At 38.1% G+C, this 16643-nt stretch overlaps 1 protein-coding gene across 1 annotated transcript in view; it reads left to right on the top strand.

Moving 5' to 3' along the window:
• The window catches only part of tmem8b (transmembrane protein 8B), a 148559-nt gene that overhangs the window by 101797 nt on the left and 30119 nt on the right, over nt 1-16643 (top strand). The window lies entirely within an intron of this gene.

Here is a 16643-nt window from a genome sequence, read left to right as displayed (position 1 = left end):
TATGCCTTAAAGGCTGGTTTAGTTGAATTGCAGGGCAATTGTGGGTCCACAATTCCACTGTGGTACTTGCTTCTGTACAACAGGTACAGGTATCATTAATTATGTTTTATTCTGAATAACAGTACTATGAGACAAAATCCAAGACTGTAATAAGACTGTCTGGAAGGAGCTGAATTGCATTGTGCTTTATTGCTCCTCTGTAGGGCCACTTCTATTGTACAGACCAGTTCTATGAAATTATGATTCTCCTCCAGCGGTAATATATAGTGTTACCATAGTGACACAAAACTAATTATTCACTCTGTATTCACAGACTCTATGCCTGCAGTATTTCACTTGACCTCTGCTGGAGATATTCTGCTGTACTACTAAGGAATTTAAAGAAACAGAATTCCTTAAATTATATTAAACAATACCCACTGAGCATCATTTTACACAATAAGTATGAAATACAATTTTCAAACCATCCTTAACATTATCAAATGATAACTTTGTGAGACAAAAACATGGACTGTTATGTTTTCAATGGAAGTTTTAAAACCGTGTTCTTTAAATTCTAAGGCCTCATCGACAATAGAGGTCTTGTGCTGTTTTCTGCACAATTAAGACAATGCTAGGAAGGCCACTGTATCTTGGGGATAGCTTCACAGAGCTCTTATCACCTGCCTGAGGATAAGTTTCACTCCTTTACCTTCATGTGAATAGCAGTAACCTGCCAGCCCGATTACTCATTTGGAATTTTAAGTGACCTGAGGTTACGCTTTTCACAACAGCTCTGGAGAGCTCCGTTGTTCACCATGAAACTATAATTTGATGCCCACCAATTCTGAGTGTGTCCTCGGTGCAACTACTTTGCCTCTAGGGCTACATGCCTAACATAACCAGGATATCCTCCCTACACCACTCAGCAGTCATGACTGTTTTTCTTTCTTTCTTCTTTTCTCCTTTCTCTTGGAATAACCCCTTTTGGGTTCACTGATTTCTTTCACTTCCTATGGGCTAATAGCATTCTCACGACCAGGTTCTCCCTTCTGCTACCTGCTTTGCATTCTCTCACCATGATTTACGCTCTGTAACATCTCTGCTCTTTCATGATAGGGTCTGTTTTCTACTTCCAACCTCTTTTATACTCAACAGCACTTATGATTTGCCTTTTTCACCCTTGTTTTAAAGGGTGAAAAAGTTTTAAAGTTTGTTGTTAATAAAGCAGGACCTACCACAATGGAGTGTCCACTGGACACATCACTGGCAGTGGTTTAAGACCATCCAAAGTAAATCAGCAAGTACAACACTTTATTCTTATAACTGGCAACTTTTCCGACATTGAAGTGTAGACATTGTTCTGGATCCAGTATTGCCCAACTGAAGCACTTTCTACAGGTTCTGCAGACTCTCTCAGATGAGCAAGGATAGCCTTCTGTCTCGAAGGTGTACACTACCTGGCCTTTTCTATGTGTCATGTCCGAGTTGATAGGTTGTCTTTAATGGGGCACATTTGTAGGTTATACCGATTGGTACTGTACACTGTATACTGTATTAGATAAAAACAAATACTGTATTTAAAGAAACACTGACCTTCTCTAGCCTAGTGTCTTCAATTTAATGAAGTTGGAATTAATAGCTTTGCTTCAGGGTCTGTCATCTTCTGGTCTGTGAAAGGGTAAACGTGTTGAAATGAGAAAAAAACACGTAACAGAGAGTTGATGATACATGAAGTCTCTTTCACTCTCAAGCTTCTTAGATACCACCTAGATTGGAGCCAAATTGAACATCCCTCCAAATCCAGTTATAAAACGACTCTACTTAAGTGAAACTGAATAGCAGCCAGTGCTATTAACATCAAACCCAACCCCTTCTGTCTGCTATTCTCTATTAAACTAGAGCTTGTAAACTTCAATACCAGATGCTATTGTACACGCCATTTTAATTTATGTGTATGCTGAAGCTAGACATTTGCCAAGAGGATATAAAAAGAGGCAATTAAAAAAAGTGGTTTTCTTTTTATACCTTTGACCGCGTGGTACTTTATATCCCCCACAGGCATAATACTGAATTGCTAATTTCAATGACATTATCCTTCTTTTTCACATACTGCCTTTAAATCAATAATGTACCCACTGTGCCTTTCATTAGCTGGTGAAGATAATACATAACTGATTCCTATTCCCTTCCTGTGCCTAGGAGTGAACATAGGAATCTGGAGCAATAATAGGGGAAGATGATAGTGAATCAAAACTGACTGGAGTACTCCTCTGGGTCCAATATAAAGATAAATTATGAATTTATGCCATAAATCCTTACAGAGGTGACAAGAATCTACTCTTGTACTCTAACAAATTCAGCTTTTCTTGTGTTTGAGGATCAGCTGACCATTTCTTCAGATGTTTTGAGGTCACCCACAGAATGCCAGCAAAAGTCAGTAATGAACATTCCTTTCACTGCTTGAACCTTTACTGATAAAGTCCATATTTTGTCCTGATATTAATCTGGGTTTCTGAGAGAAATGAATGAAGAAATTAGGGGTTTAAATACAGTAACTAAGTGCTTAGGGATCACTTGCCTGTCAATATAATACTGTATGTATAGTTTGCTGATAAATATGCAGAGCCAAAAGCTTCTAGCCTGTAGCTCTGTAGAAATCCCAACCTATTGTGGTATAGATTGTTTCTAATGGAATCATTGAGGAAACACTATACTATATGTACCCATGAATCCACTGAATAAGTTGAGGAGTGTGCTTCATGTTTGCATAATTTTCACATCAACTAAGACTTTGGTGACCTGTATCTTTCAGTTATCAGATGGGGGGATCTAATAATTGGATGGTAATGAGAAAAAGAAAAATTGAAATGGAGACAGTTTGAGTAAAGGAAATAAATATTATTAGATTATGTGACAACTCTATCTTCCTACTTCTTATGATGAAATGTGACACACACCAGCATTGTCTAATTATCTTTTTCACATTGCAGTGGCTTGGCACTACTTTGTCAGTGCACCAATATTTGGTATTGTACATTTGTTCCATTCTGGGGCATGGTCTAAACAGGCACCTTAGTTTTCCAAATCTTCCTCTATTCTTATCTTGCACACACCTTTCTTTTAGGGTATGCTCTCCCTAGTTAATAGTTATTCCATAGGGTCTGCCTGACCTAATTTCTTCAGATACCCCACTCAATATCAAACACTGGTACCCTGACACAGTTGCAGGCATTATGATATGACATTCTCTCCTTCTTAAATGCCAGGCTCAGACTAACTCTGTCTGGCTCAGGTTACTGTCTTATAAAACTCCGATTTACTAAAGGATGTGGGAAATTCCACAGGCACATATCCTAACTTCCCTTCCTTTCTCTGGAATTTCACACACTCTTCTGAGTATCCCTCAATCAAAGCTCAGGTGTGTCCAATTTAACAGCTGCACCTAGTTACTTTCTGGAGCTATCCTGGCTCAGATCTTCTTTATTGGGCCTCTTGGTATGAGCCAAGATGCTGGGTTTCGCAGTATAATTATGTATTCTCAAAAAAGTCATGAATGCTAAATTGTGTTTTAAAGAAAGCATCATAATGATACTCATTAATCATTTACCAGTTGGTATATAGGGGGACAGGGTTATCTAGGAATCTTTTTGAAATGTCATATTAAATATAAATATTAGATGAGAAACAATGGAGAGGACAGTAAGTTAGAATACTATCAACATAAATGCCAATTTGCCAAGAGACAAACATACACAGAAACAAACAAATTTAAGGCTATAAATATTAAATATGGTGTATAGGCTGGGACTTGGATTCAAGCTTCGCACAAATCTTTTGTAGTAGCTACTTGTAAAATGTGTTGAAAATATGATAGAGATAGTTTCACGTACTGTAGCAGTTCTTTCCGGGCCCTATGCAGACGACACGATCCGGTTGGTGAAGACACAGCAGGAATAAAATCATGCAGGAGAAGGGATGAAGACAAGGGGGCGTGTCCAAGGAGTGCAGGTGTCCAGGAGAAGTGAGTCCAGGGCAAACAATCCATATAAGAAATCCAAACGGGTAATCAGAAACAAAGGCAGAAGTCCAAGGTCAGGGGATCCATCCAGAGAATAAAACCACGAACCGGGTCGGGACCGGCGGGGCAGGGAATCAGGAACAGAAAGTTAAAACCATAATGGAGCCAGACGCAGCAGGACCCCGGGTTCTCACGAAACTGGATTCAATTAGATACCAGGAGTGACGTCTGCGTCTGGCTTTTAAGGTGGAATGGAAATAAGAAACAGGTGCAGGTAATGGGGCAGAACAAGGAAGGGCTGGAGCTCCCTTAAGAGGAGGAGTAGCGATTGTGACAGATCGCTGAAGCAAGACATAAATGTGTGACTGAACTACATGATGGTGTGATTGGTTAGGAGCTCTGATCACCAGACTTGATCCTGTGAATCACTTTCAGTTGATTATACTTTTTAGAAAGGTGCATCTTTGCCAACTTTTAGCATCTGTCAATGGTCTAAAAGCAGAAATGTCAGCAAATAAGGAACAAATAAAAAAGCAAGAAGAAACTTTAAGCTGTAACTTTAAGATTCCAAGCTATGTTTAGAAATAGCATTCTAACTAAAAAAAGTTTATGCAAAACAATCTAAATAGAGATCGCAGTTTATGGTGATTCATTCAGAATTTCTGAAACATGTCCTTGAAGTTTAAGATTTTGTTATTCACACACATAAAATGTATTCCTATATTTGTGTTGATCTGTGTTTGACTGTCGTTCTCTTCCGTATTCCACTTGGGTGAACATAGACCCCCCCAAAAAATATTTGGTACTTTTCTATTTAAAAGATGTGTTTTGGTTAAAAAAGGCAGTTACACTGTGGGGGAGTCCCTACATCATCTCTTTGTCAAGTGTTGCTATTTTAGGGCAAGTTTTTTTCCCAACATGACTTTACATAAATGCACAGTGGTGGCTGCTGATTCCCAAGGAGACGCTTGTACAGTACAGCCAGTCAATGGGGGAATGAGAGCACTGAGAGCTAGAATGGAAGACTAAATCTGACTGACTTTTAAGCCTGTAACTAAGAAAAGATTGTTCCAACGGCTTAGAAAGTCCTTTCTGCCACAGTTCTAAAGGACGTTTTCAGAATCTACCCTGGTAAATTAATATAAACGGCAGCTTTCCGAGTGAGGTGTTGCGTTGCTGGGAAATCTGTCTGCTGGTTATGTGACAACTTGCCATCTCTGTCCATTTTGTGATGTTTTTTCTCTGTCATTCTCTCTGAACTACCCACTGGGCTTAATTTGTAGTGGAACTTGCCTCTCAACTTGAAGCTCTGGCATCTCCTCATGATATGCATGTTTACAGTTTAAAACTTCTGTGAAAACATCCTTATTTGCTCACTGTCTGTAAATACCTTAAAAAATGGAATTTCAGAATAAAAACTGGAAAACGACATAGTGCCTTGCGCTTTGCAGGAACTGAATGTGACTGATATCATTCAGATGTTGCATTCCAATGTTGCATATTAAAGTGTTCAACACATAAAATAGTCTTAACTCGCCACTCCAAGTGTGCAAGAGCAAAACGTAGAGAAAATCTGTGTCTCAGGTGTGAAAGAATAATTTCTTATGAATTCAGGTACTGTATGAGAGGTATTTGCAGGTCCAATGTTTCCCATAGAGTGAAATGAGTTTGAGTAAATGAGCCTGCTGTACTGTACTGTACATGCAATGTCAAAATCTGGAATTAATAGTGAACTATATGAAAAAAAATGTGGATTTAATAAAATAGTGGGAATGTTAGACAAAGAAACAGCAGGAAGGGAGTTACAAAAAGACTTACACAAAATAATGGAGGGTGCAGGTAAGTGGCAAATACAATCTAACATTTATAAGTGCGAAATGATCCACAGAGGAAGTAAGATCGTATATTTACATACAGTATTGTATAGTATGGGTCAATCACATCTGGCGAAAACCTACGATCTATACATTCTCGTAGGTATAGAGTGCTAAATGTGAGGCTACGAAGGATAGAAAGCTGTCGCTCTCATACAAGAAAATATCCCTCTGAAGCAAGTACAGTAGTTGCTAAGGCAAAACACAGAGAAAAGAGATTGAGGTTTCAGATTACATGGATTAAAGAACCCAAGAACAAGGATTTAAGGAAGTTAACAATTAATACCCTAGCATACATTTTACAGGAAATTAAGCTCAAATTGTCTGGCACAGTGGATACTATTCAATGTTGGGAAGAAACGATAGTAAACGTTGTACCATTATCATCTAGCTGGCAATTAAATTTTACAGGGATATGATTTGGAAAGATGCCAGAAAAAAATGTCTTCCTGAGGGATAACTACAGTATCTTCATGTTGCAGGGGCTTTTCCCCCAGAATACAAAACAGTGTGGGAGAAAAAATGACAAAAGTAAAAAGGTGATACTGTATAGTTTTCAGTTGTGGATTCCTGGCATTTCTTAAGCCTACCTTTAAAGGAATACATTTGGACCCATAACATTAGAACTTAAATCTAGATTTGATTTGTGATTAGATGTCAGTAAGATTACACCACATATAGTATGTTTCAGTGACATATCTTATCATAAACTAATTACTTTATTTTTATTGTCTCAGACAAAGATACAAATAGCCTTTAAAGGTATTAGAAATGTAATAATTGGATCCTGAACGATTTCATATTTAATAGCAACATAAAACATTTAGTGTCTGAATTTTTAATTGATAACAACATGGGCATCATTGAAGGAAATTAATGTTGTAAATTCTGTACTGGAGATTTGCCTATTGTGCACCAATTAAGAAATTAAAAAATAAATGAATTGATGATAATTGCATGAATCAATTACACCCACCATTTAAAGGTGAAGTCACTAACTGATTAAGAAATTAGACTAATGAGCATTTAACTAGAAATAGATCAGTTATGTTAGAATTTAGCCAAGGCCTATGACCAAATGGGTAGAGGAAAGAATTACTAATTATTTTTTGCATCAGGCAATACACAGTATTGTTTTCTCACAATTACTAATGCAATTTGCATGAGAAAATGTCTACACTAGTTCTTTCAATGAGAACCCATATTTGTTTCTAATTTTAATGAAGTACAGTAGGGAGGGTAGCATGTTTGTGCAGTGGTCAGCATTGCTGCCTCTTTTGTGTGGGTTTTCTCTGGGTGCTCCTGTTTCCTCCCACAGAAAAGTTGGCCCTGCTGTGAGTGTGTTCTTGTTTGTATATGGTTTCTTGTTCGGGACGTGTCCTGCCTTGCACCCATTGCTTGCCAGTTACGCTACAGCTTCTCCGCTGTGCTGTAGTGGATATTGTGGTTACAAAATAGATAAATGGATGAAGTAGAAACTAGATGTTACTGACCCAATAATAAACGAGACCTTTAAATTCAACTCTGAAACAAAGAATCCTTTCTTTCTGAAAAGTAGCCACCAGCCAATGAGATATTGTTGATGTCACAATCATAAACCCCTCCTCTTAAGGACGCTCCAGCCAAACCTTGTTTTATACTCATCTCCCGCACCTGCCTCCGGTTCCAGCCCCCTGTGCTATAAAAGCCAGATGTTCCTGACAATCTGGGCTCAGCTTTGGAAGATGGACGCCCGGAAGCACGCCTACCCGCAAGTCCAGGAGCATAGGCTTCACAACGACATCCTGACCATCTGGGTCCGGGACTGGAGCGTCTGGTCCCATTACCCCCCCTTTATTCCCCTGACCCTTTGTCGGATCCTGCTCTGGCTTTTAACTTTGTTCGTCTTCGTTAGGATGGATCACCCGGTCTTGGACTATTGCTACATTCATGGATTTGCCTCGGACTCTCTTGGACTGTTTCCCTTGGCCACACCTCCCCCGAACACCAGGGCACCATGAACCTGTTTTCCTTCTAGCCCCTTTGCATGCCTTTTTCCCCGTGTTTTCCTCACTCCTCCCTGGATTGTGTTGTCTGCATAGGGTCCTGAAAGAACGCTTCGTGTCAGTTGACCTCTAGGCAGGGATGTCTGATAGGTCATTAAGGAGCAGGGACTGTGGATGGGTAGGACTGTGGATGTGTAGGACTCCTTTTCTCACAGGGGTAAGCGATTGAGCTACTTTATGTATCTGTCTGGCTTCAGTATGTGACTATCCATTTGGAAGCTGTCCTCTGCCCCTACCCCTAGCTAGTCTACATTCCACACTTTGTCTCTCTCATCAGGAAGGCATTAAAAATACTCTTTTCATATCAACCAAACATTCACTTCTTGCTGAAGATTCAGTGACCTCTTTCCCGCTTGTTGCCAATGAGGAGATACAAAAGAGGCTTCTTTCTTTTCACTGATTGCTTTTGCAACACTGATGCAACAACCACCCATGTCACTGTTCTCTCTGTGCACAACATACCTTTGCACACCTTTCTCCATGGTCCATGCACCTATACCATATTGCACTCAATCCTTTTATGCTTTCATATCTCCATTTTCCCCATGTCTCTGTGCACTCTGTGCTTTTGCATGTACAGTACACCATTGTTCTGTCCCTACCCTAACATCTATCTACAATGAATTGGACATCTATTGTTCTTCCTTAAGGAACGCTAAGGACTATGTTGTTTAGCTTTTTTCTCAGGACTTCTGTGTACTCTATGCACTCTGAATGACCTGGACACGTGTTTTTGCCCTGTGTATTCAGGCTGCATACATGCAACTACTGTGTACTTCGGAATAAATCCATAGATTAGGTGTTGGGGAAGAGAGCTTTAATACTATTTCAGTCTGACAGCTTTAAGTGATGAACCCGATCTTCATATAAATTGGTTCTAAGGGTCTGCTGGGGGTCTATGCAAATAAAAGCTCACAATGATGGTAACGCCAGGCACAGGTGCTTTATTTCAGAGCCTTAGCACATTTTACACAATAAGACCCCTAAGAAATCATGCCCCCCCACCCCCAATCTAAATTGTCAGTGATTTTCAATAATCAGTTCAGCTGTCCCCTCTGATTGCTTCCTAACTCCCAATTGTCTTATCAGTGTGAAAACCCTTTTGGAGACAGGCAGACTGCATCTTGTGTCTACCCCATGGATGTGTAGCACTAACCTGACTGTCTCTTCTTCCTCATTTTCTCATATGGCTAAGAGCCTCAGCAACATTCTACATCTCTCTTACTTGAGTGCGTATACTGTATATTCATTTGGAAGCTGTCCTCTGCCCCCTCGTCATATGAAAATGTGCCCTCAAACAATCAATCAATAATCCATCAATCACTGATAAATACCCAGTGAACGTTTTTACAGTAAGAGGGCATATGACCACCTCTAGTTTCAAGAGCACTCCTTCTCTCCTGTCCCTCCATAGTCCAATCTATCACACCTCATCTGAATCATCTACAAGCACATGCAAAGTCACATTGTCATGCAATGAGACAGCTGTAACCTGTCACTTCAAAAGTCTCTATGCCTCTGCTTGTCTCAAATTTCCTATACCTACCTTGCTTGTTAAATCTGAGCTGTCTGCTACAAAACCTTGAGGCCTTCTAACTCTACCCTCAATCTGATTTATGCTCTAAGCAAAACAGAACCTCAGTTAAAAAACTAATTGCTAAATTACCAGATAATTACATACCTAGAACTTAATGTTAGGAGTATTATGAATAAAATGCAGAGCAGATTAAACAAGGGTAATCTAAAGTGAAATGAATCAAGTCACTTAAAATCTATATAGTTTAAACCATAAAAATATTCAAGAGGAGTATACCACAAAGCAACAATTTCAGATATCACTAATAATGCACTTATACAATGAAACCAGGGTATCTGTAAAAGAAGTAGTTCTCATAGGAGATTAGACTTTTCCTCTCACAGATTGGGAAAAATAAACAGAAATGTAAATTGAATATTGGCAATTGTTGGAACACCTACCAAAGGGCATGATTGTATTGATTAGGTATTTTAAAGCAATCAAGACACTGTCAGAACAACAAACCTTTAGGGAACTGTATTTATAGTAAAGTAAGCTTTGAAGTATAATTTGTAGCTATACTTGTAGCATTTAAAACAAAGTTTAACAATCTCAGAAAAGCTGATTTCAAAGGAATGTGACAGAACTTAAGAGCAGAATAGGACAGGATAGATATGAAATCAGTAGGAAATGGATGGCAAAAGCTTAAAGACATTCTGCTTGAAGCTCAGAACAAATTTATCCCATGAGCATGTAAATCAATGTGTGAAAAGCAGTGACCATGACAGACTAAGGAAAAGACAAATTTCCATAGTAAATAATATTACTGTAGCATAGATGAAACAGAAATCTTACAGGCACTAGAAGCACTTAAGATAAACAAATCTCTCACATCCTGATGGTATTCTTCCAATTGTACTTATGTGATAGAATTTATAGACCATAAACAAAACACTTCTAACAATCTAGACAGGGGTACTACCTATTGACTCTTAATGTAGTGCCCATTTATAACAAGGGTGACTAAACTACTGTAATTAAAGACCAATAAGACTTATTGTACTTCTGTCATGAAAGGTTATAGAACTAAACTAGAAAACCATTTGTAGGTTTACTATTCTAGCGAATACTAAAAACTGATTTCGAAATTTACTTAACTAACCTGTTAATTCCTGACCAGGAAACAGATGGTAAATACTGTACATTAAGAGTATAGATTTGGGTGCTAGATTGTATAAATACCATGTGACATTCAATGTACAGTAGGCAAGTGTAGGGTGTTGCATTCAGGCAGCACACACAGAAAATACAATTAGAGTATAAAATGTTAAACATTGTCAATACATTTACACATTTTGAAAAATTGCATTAGTTTCCCTCATAAACTTGTGTTTAAATCTCTGTTTATTTAGGAGTGTCAGTTGAGCGCAGGAAAATACAGTATACAGTATACAGCCCTTTCGTATTTTAGTTGAGTACATGCACCTGCCTCCTGTTCTGTCTCCTTACTTAAACTGGGTGCCCTCGCTATTCCTGGCTCAGCACTGGGAGATGGACGCCCAGAAGTCTGCCTACCAGCGGGTCCAGGAGAGACCTGACGTCATAGGCTTCATCACAGCGTCCTGACCATCTGAGTCCAGGGCTTGGGGCGCCTGGCCTCGTCATCCTGGTTTTATCCCCTGTCCCTGTTCCGGAACCTGTTGCTCTGAATTTGTTTCTAGATCTTAATACAGAATGTATCTCAGTACAGAATCATTTTTGTTGACTGCACTACACATTTTTGTTTGACTGCACTAGAAGAGTTTGATTTTGATTAAAATTTGATGTGTATGGTTAAAATGTTCATAAATGCTTCAATGGCTCTTTTGTACCACAGTTCAAAATCTCAAAGATGTTTTCACAGTTAAGAGAGACATAAGTCAAGGCTGCCTCTTATCTTCTTTTTAACTGTTGTTAAGTTGTCATCTTTAAGCATAGTAAACCACCCTGACTCAAAGGCCTTTTCTGTAGATGGTAAAGACATTAAAATTAGTCGGCTTGCAGGTGAAAACACTCTTTTTGAAAAGTAAAGAGAAAATTGCAAAAGCAATTAAAATGATTGAAGTATTCCCTAAAGGTTCTGATCCTAGGATAAATGGATCTGAATGTGAAATATTATGGTTATACAGTATGGTACAAAGGGATGTATTGCAGAAACAATACAAGTGAATCTATCAATTACAGTACTTAGATATTAAAAAGTGTTTCAGAAACTCAGTTAACTAATTGACTTATGTAATGATCAAAGTCCCTTACATTTTTATGAGTATAATATTACAACTCCCTGTAAATAATTTTATTTGTGTTGCTGCAGGCTTTATATATTTTATGAAAAGTAATTTGCAATATCAGATGTCTTCACAGATAACATAAGTGCTATTGATGTTGCTTGACTAGCTGTAGTTCACAAGAGTGTTTCACCTTCTGCCGTTAATACTTTCCAATGCACTCAGGGTAGGTGACTCTCCAATACCCTTGGGGATAGAATTCCAGAGCTCTGGGGCATAACAAGAGAAGGCCCTGTCACCCAAAGAATGTAAATAATCTTGGGAGACATCTTGAAGACCAGAGTCAGATGAGTAATAGTTGAGAGGCGAAGGGTAGACAGATGAGAAGTCAAGGAGGTATTCATATGTTGTTAAACCTGCAAGTAATTGCTACAATCACCTGAATAGTGTAATTTTTCAGTTTTCTTAACAGACTTTAAAAAAAATCACAACAGAGACAGAGTTTGTTATCTAAAAACTATGAGTTTTGATGAAGTGCTGCCTAGTTTGATGGAGGTCCCATCACCCCTACTATGGGAACTACAACTAGATGCTTGCAATCATTAATTAAGCTGAATTTAATAATGATAAAGCTTTAATTTTACATTTTATTCTAGTTATATAATATTCAACACAATACATATAGTTCATATATTCTATTTAATAGGAGGAGTTGCTGCCTCCCCTACTTTCTCTAACAGACAGAAATTATTACAGGTGTCACAAGCCACTTAAATGCATAAACTGCTGTAGCATCACTGACAACAAAAAGTTGTTGTTTTGTATTTTCTTTGCCGTTTGTTATCTTTATGAGAGGATCATACCAAACATGGTGGACAAGTGGGCATAGCAACAATTTTTTGTTTATTGTTCTGAATTAAATAAGAATGCATTGGTGGTCAGGAACCCAAATCCAGAGAATCCCAACACATTTTCTTAAATTGTTATTACCATTCATCCTTCAGTTTCAAATTCCCTTAAATTACAATCGCAAAAAGTGTTTCTAGAAACTAGACAAATACAGTTATCATGAAAGACAATTATATTTTGTGATAAAAGTGATAGCTTGGCCAGGCCAGAATTTAATGGAACTTCAGATGTGCTTTTTTGATGTAGAAAAAGACAAACTTAGGTAATACTTCACAATAAATGTCTGTTTTTAAAGTGTAATTTTATACTCAGTTATACATCATTTACTATTGGTGTCTTGCGAAATGCAGTTCATTTATGATGTATTCATGAGCTATTCATAGGACTTTCCCAGTTAGGAATGAATTAAACATGAACATTCACTTAATTTTAAATGTTAAGCAAATGTGTATTTCAGAATCTGATTAAGACATACAAGATGAAACACTGCTGATTTAGTGCTGACACATGGCTTATGACTCCTATTAGTATTTATATTCATTTAAGTCAAGTAAAGTTAAGTAAAATTTATAGACAGTGTCTAGAAAAGTGGTGGGCATCTGCAGTCTTTAATGTCAGCAGTCCATCAAGTCTCTTTTAAATCACCAACTGCTTAAATCCTATGACAGTTTACTGTGGTGAATTTATCATGGTTTGATTTAACGTTTGCCATACTTAAGATATACCATACATTTTTCTTTTAACAGGTTTTCATCTATATGAAACTGGACCATATATACACAGTATATAGTACCAAAACAGAAGTTTCATAGTACAACATTATTAACCCCAGTGTCATAAAGCACATTGATAGCACATTCATGCTAATACCATATGAAACCACAGCTAAAGCAATTATAAGATTAAAATTAAAAGCATTACAAGATGCACTGAAAAAGTTGAACACTGAGGTTATTATCTAAGTAAGCTCATAACCGTGAGACAAAATTAGATGGTGCTTGTCTAGTGAGGTTGAGTCAGAGCCTTCAATTCAAAGAAACTGAGTACATTATGGCTGTAGCTCATTAGCCTTGAGCATCACATGTAACATTACTATTCTACCAACTTTAGAGAAGAATGGATGGTGTTTGGTACAGTACATCATTGACTGAGTAAAAGTAAAAGTTCTACAATTACAAAATTCCACTTTTCTAGTACTCCTAGACCTGTTCATATGCTCTTCCCAGCATATGTTTATGTGCATGTCTGCTCTTTCACAAAGGTGAATAGCTCACAAACTAGCCACAGAAACACCTTGGCCTCATCCTAATCTGAATCCATTTAAAGTGATAATGTGGCAACATAGTTGGCCATAAATATAATGCCATATTTCACCTGGAGCACACCAAGCTTCATCTTAACATTTATATGTATGCACTGTCATTCTTTAATGGAGAGTATCTGAAACCTATTGCAATGTGATGCTTTATAGCCATGCCATGGAGAACTAGTACTTGATACAGCAATGGGATAAAAAACAAGTTGCAATATCATTGCATTTTTTAAAGGCCTGAATTAATTTGAAACCAAAAAGATGTAATTTGAGAAACATGTCAAGCATGTGTGTGTGACTGAGTGATGAGTCTTACTGTATGTAGAGCACTTGCCTTCTAAACCCCTGTGAGAATTTTTGAAACAGTGTCTGCTAAACCCAACTGACATTTGAAAATCGGCCACATCCAATAAATGACAATTAAAGGAGCTGTAACGTTACCTCCAACCTCCATGCTATTGCTCTGTGCGCTGAAGCATCTCTTCTTCCCCATCCTCTACCTGCTCTTTATCTTTTTCTGACAGGGAAAGGCAAATCCACTGCCCCTTGCCAGGGCCCGCTAGTCAGGAATAACAAGATACTTTAAAGACAGAGAAACCTTAAAGGGCAAGGGCTGAAAGAACAGAATCTTAGATTTTATTGCACTTGGGCAAACTTTCCTTTAATAAGTAATTGTTAACTTGTGTTATTCTGACAGAACTAAAAAACGTAATGTTAGGAGGGTAAAATTGAAAAGCCTCAAAGTCTTAAACGAAAGTCATGTTTCTGTTAATACCATTTAAGGAAGGAAGTAGGAGGAAGCAAGATTAAGGTCCTTGTCTCAACTTCATTCCCCATAAGGCTGTGGGGAATGATCTATTGCCTGTGGTCACCTGATGAGTCAGGTGAGAATTTACCAGGAAGACCAATAAGCTGAGGCTCAGTGTCTCCTATGTGGGGGGATCTGTGCCTGCTATCTGGGCTCAGAAGGAAGATCCAATGAGATGGATCAAAGGAGTGATACTGAGGAACAGAGCGAGGCTTGAGTGATGGTGCTCAGACAATTTGTCAGTCACAAGGTATCAGGCCTCCATGTGAATAGAAGAAAGTGGATAGATGAGGGGAAATGAAGGTAAAAGCACATTTAACTGTTACATGTGCATTTGGCTTAACATGAATGTAACACACTTTCAATAGATACTTTCAATACATTTCAATACATTTTCAGCCTCCACTCAATATCAAGCTGAAAACATAATCCAGCAACTGTGATCAAATCCCACTTGTTACATACTGTAGCTCAGCCCATGCATAACCATATCAACAAAAATGTATCGTTTCTCCAGTCTACAGAATGGGGTAAACACAAAACCAGGAAGTCATTTCCCTAAAAAAAGGAAACTGGGCCAAGATGTAACACTGCCTGGGTGGGAAGTTCTCGGAAACAAAAATGAGCTGCTGTTCCCAGAACTGGTAATGCTACAGAGGGGAGAACAGATATCCTCAGAACAGGTGTAGCTGCTAGAGAATGAGAGTAGACAATATCCCCAATGTTCCCAGTGTTTGAAGGGGAGTTGCCCCTGACACCATGGCCACAGTACTACTGTATGGTCCTACAGCAGATGAGGGGCTGCCCAATGACTGTGAAAGAGGTGGAGGAGTGGCCCAAGAAACAATTGTCTAAAAGTAGAGGTTAATTCCAATTTTAAAATAGCAACCAGTATTCTTATATTATTTGCAATATAAGGAATGTAAAGTTCCGATCATACACAATACAGTACATGCAATACTGTACATGACTCGTAAATTCAACAATTTGTGTAAACTGTCAGCAAAATATATTTGCTCAAGGGGGCTATTTTTTAGTTTTGGTTTTATTTTTGCTCATATTCTCTCTTCAGTTTGTAAACAGCTCTCATTTATTTCAGCAATGGCTATTGTTATTATATTATTTAAGCACAGGGTTATTGACTTCACAGCATATTCATTTTCTTATTGTACACTTTCTGCAAATGACCTTGTAAAACACTGACAGTTTTAAGGCCAGCCTTTTCACTCTTTAGATTAGGGTACTGTTATAAAGATTTTAATGACAAACTTTCCCTTCTGGTCTTAATTATTGTCATTCAAGACTGAGTCATGAATTGTTATGGTTTGTTAACAAGAAAATTCTGAGCAGGAGCCAAGAGTTCTTAAATCAACAAGCTGAGATGCTCCAATATGCTTTAGGATTCACTTAATTAATTGAAACGAGATTACTGAAAGGGTAAAACCATGATAGAACTTTTAAGAGTGCAGCAACTTTTAAGTTTGCCATTCCCATCCCTGATATTTAAATTACATGGTGGTAAATTAAATTATATAGTTTTGCTGTTCCTAGGGTCACTATATCCTTACCTCCTCCACTGTTTATGTTCACTTACAAAAACTGGTACTATTATTAGAGTGCCTGAAAAGACATACTTAAAAGCATGGTACTCTCCCAGGGTTAGCTTTATTGTCTCACACCTCCAGTGTCCTATAGTACGTTTTATCATTTGATTGGGCATCTGTGTGTACAGAGCTTGTTTGTTCTGTTTGTGTTCATGTGAGTGCTTTGGCTGGGTGCTTTGGTCTTTTTCCATCTCCCAAGGAATTGAAGGTTAGGTTTCATTAGAAACATCATGTCTAGAGGTTTATTCCCAGTCCAGCCAGTACAACTAGTGGAATCAACATAATGGTCTCAAAGACCTCAACAGTTT

This window comes from Lepisosteus platostomus, chromosome 4, assembly GCF_059453375.1.
Source record: "Lepisosteus platostomus isolate fLepPlt1 chromosome 4, fLepPlt1.hap1, whole genome shotgun sequence".
NCBI lineage: Eukaryota > Metazoa > Chordata > Actinopteri > Semionotiformes > Lepisosteidae > Lepisosteus > Lepisosteus platostomus.
This window is presented reverse-complemented; position numbering and strand designations above follow the sequence as displayed.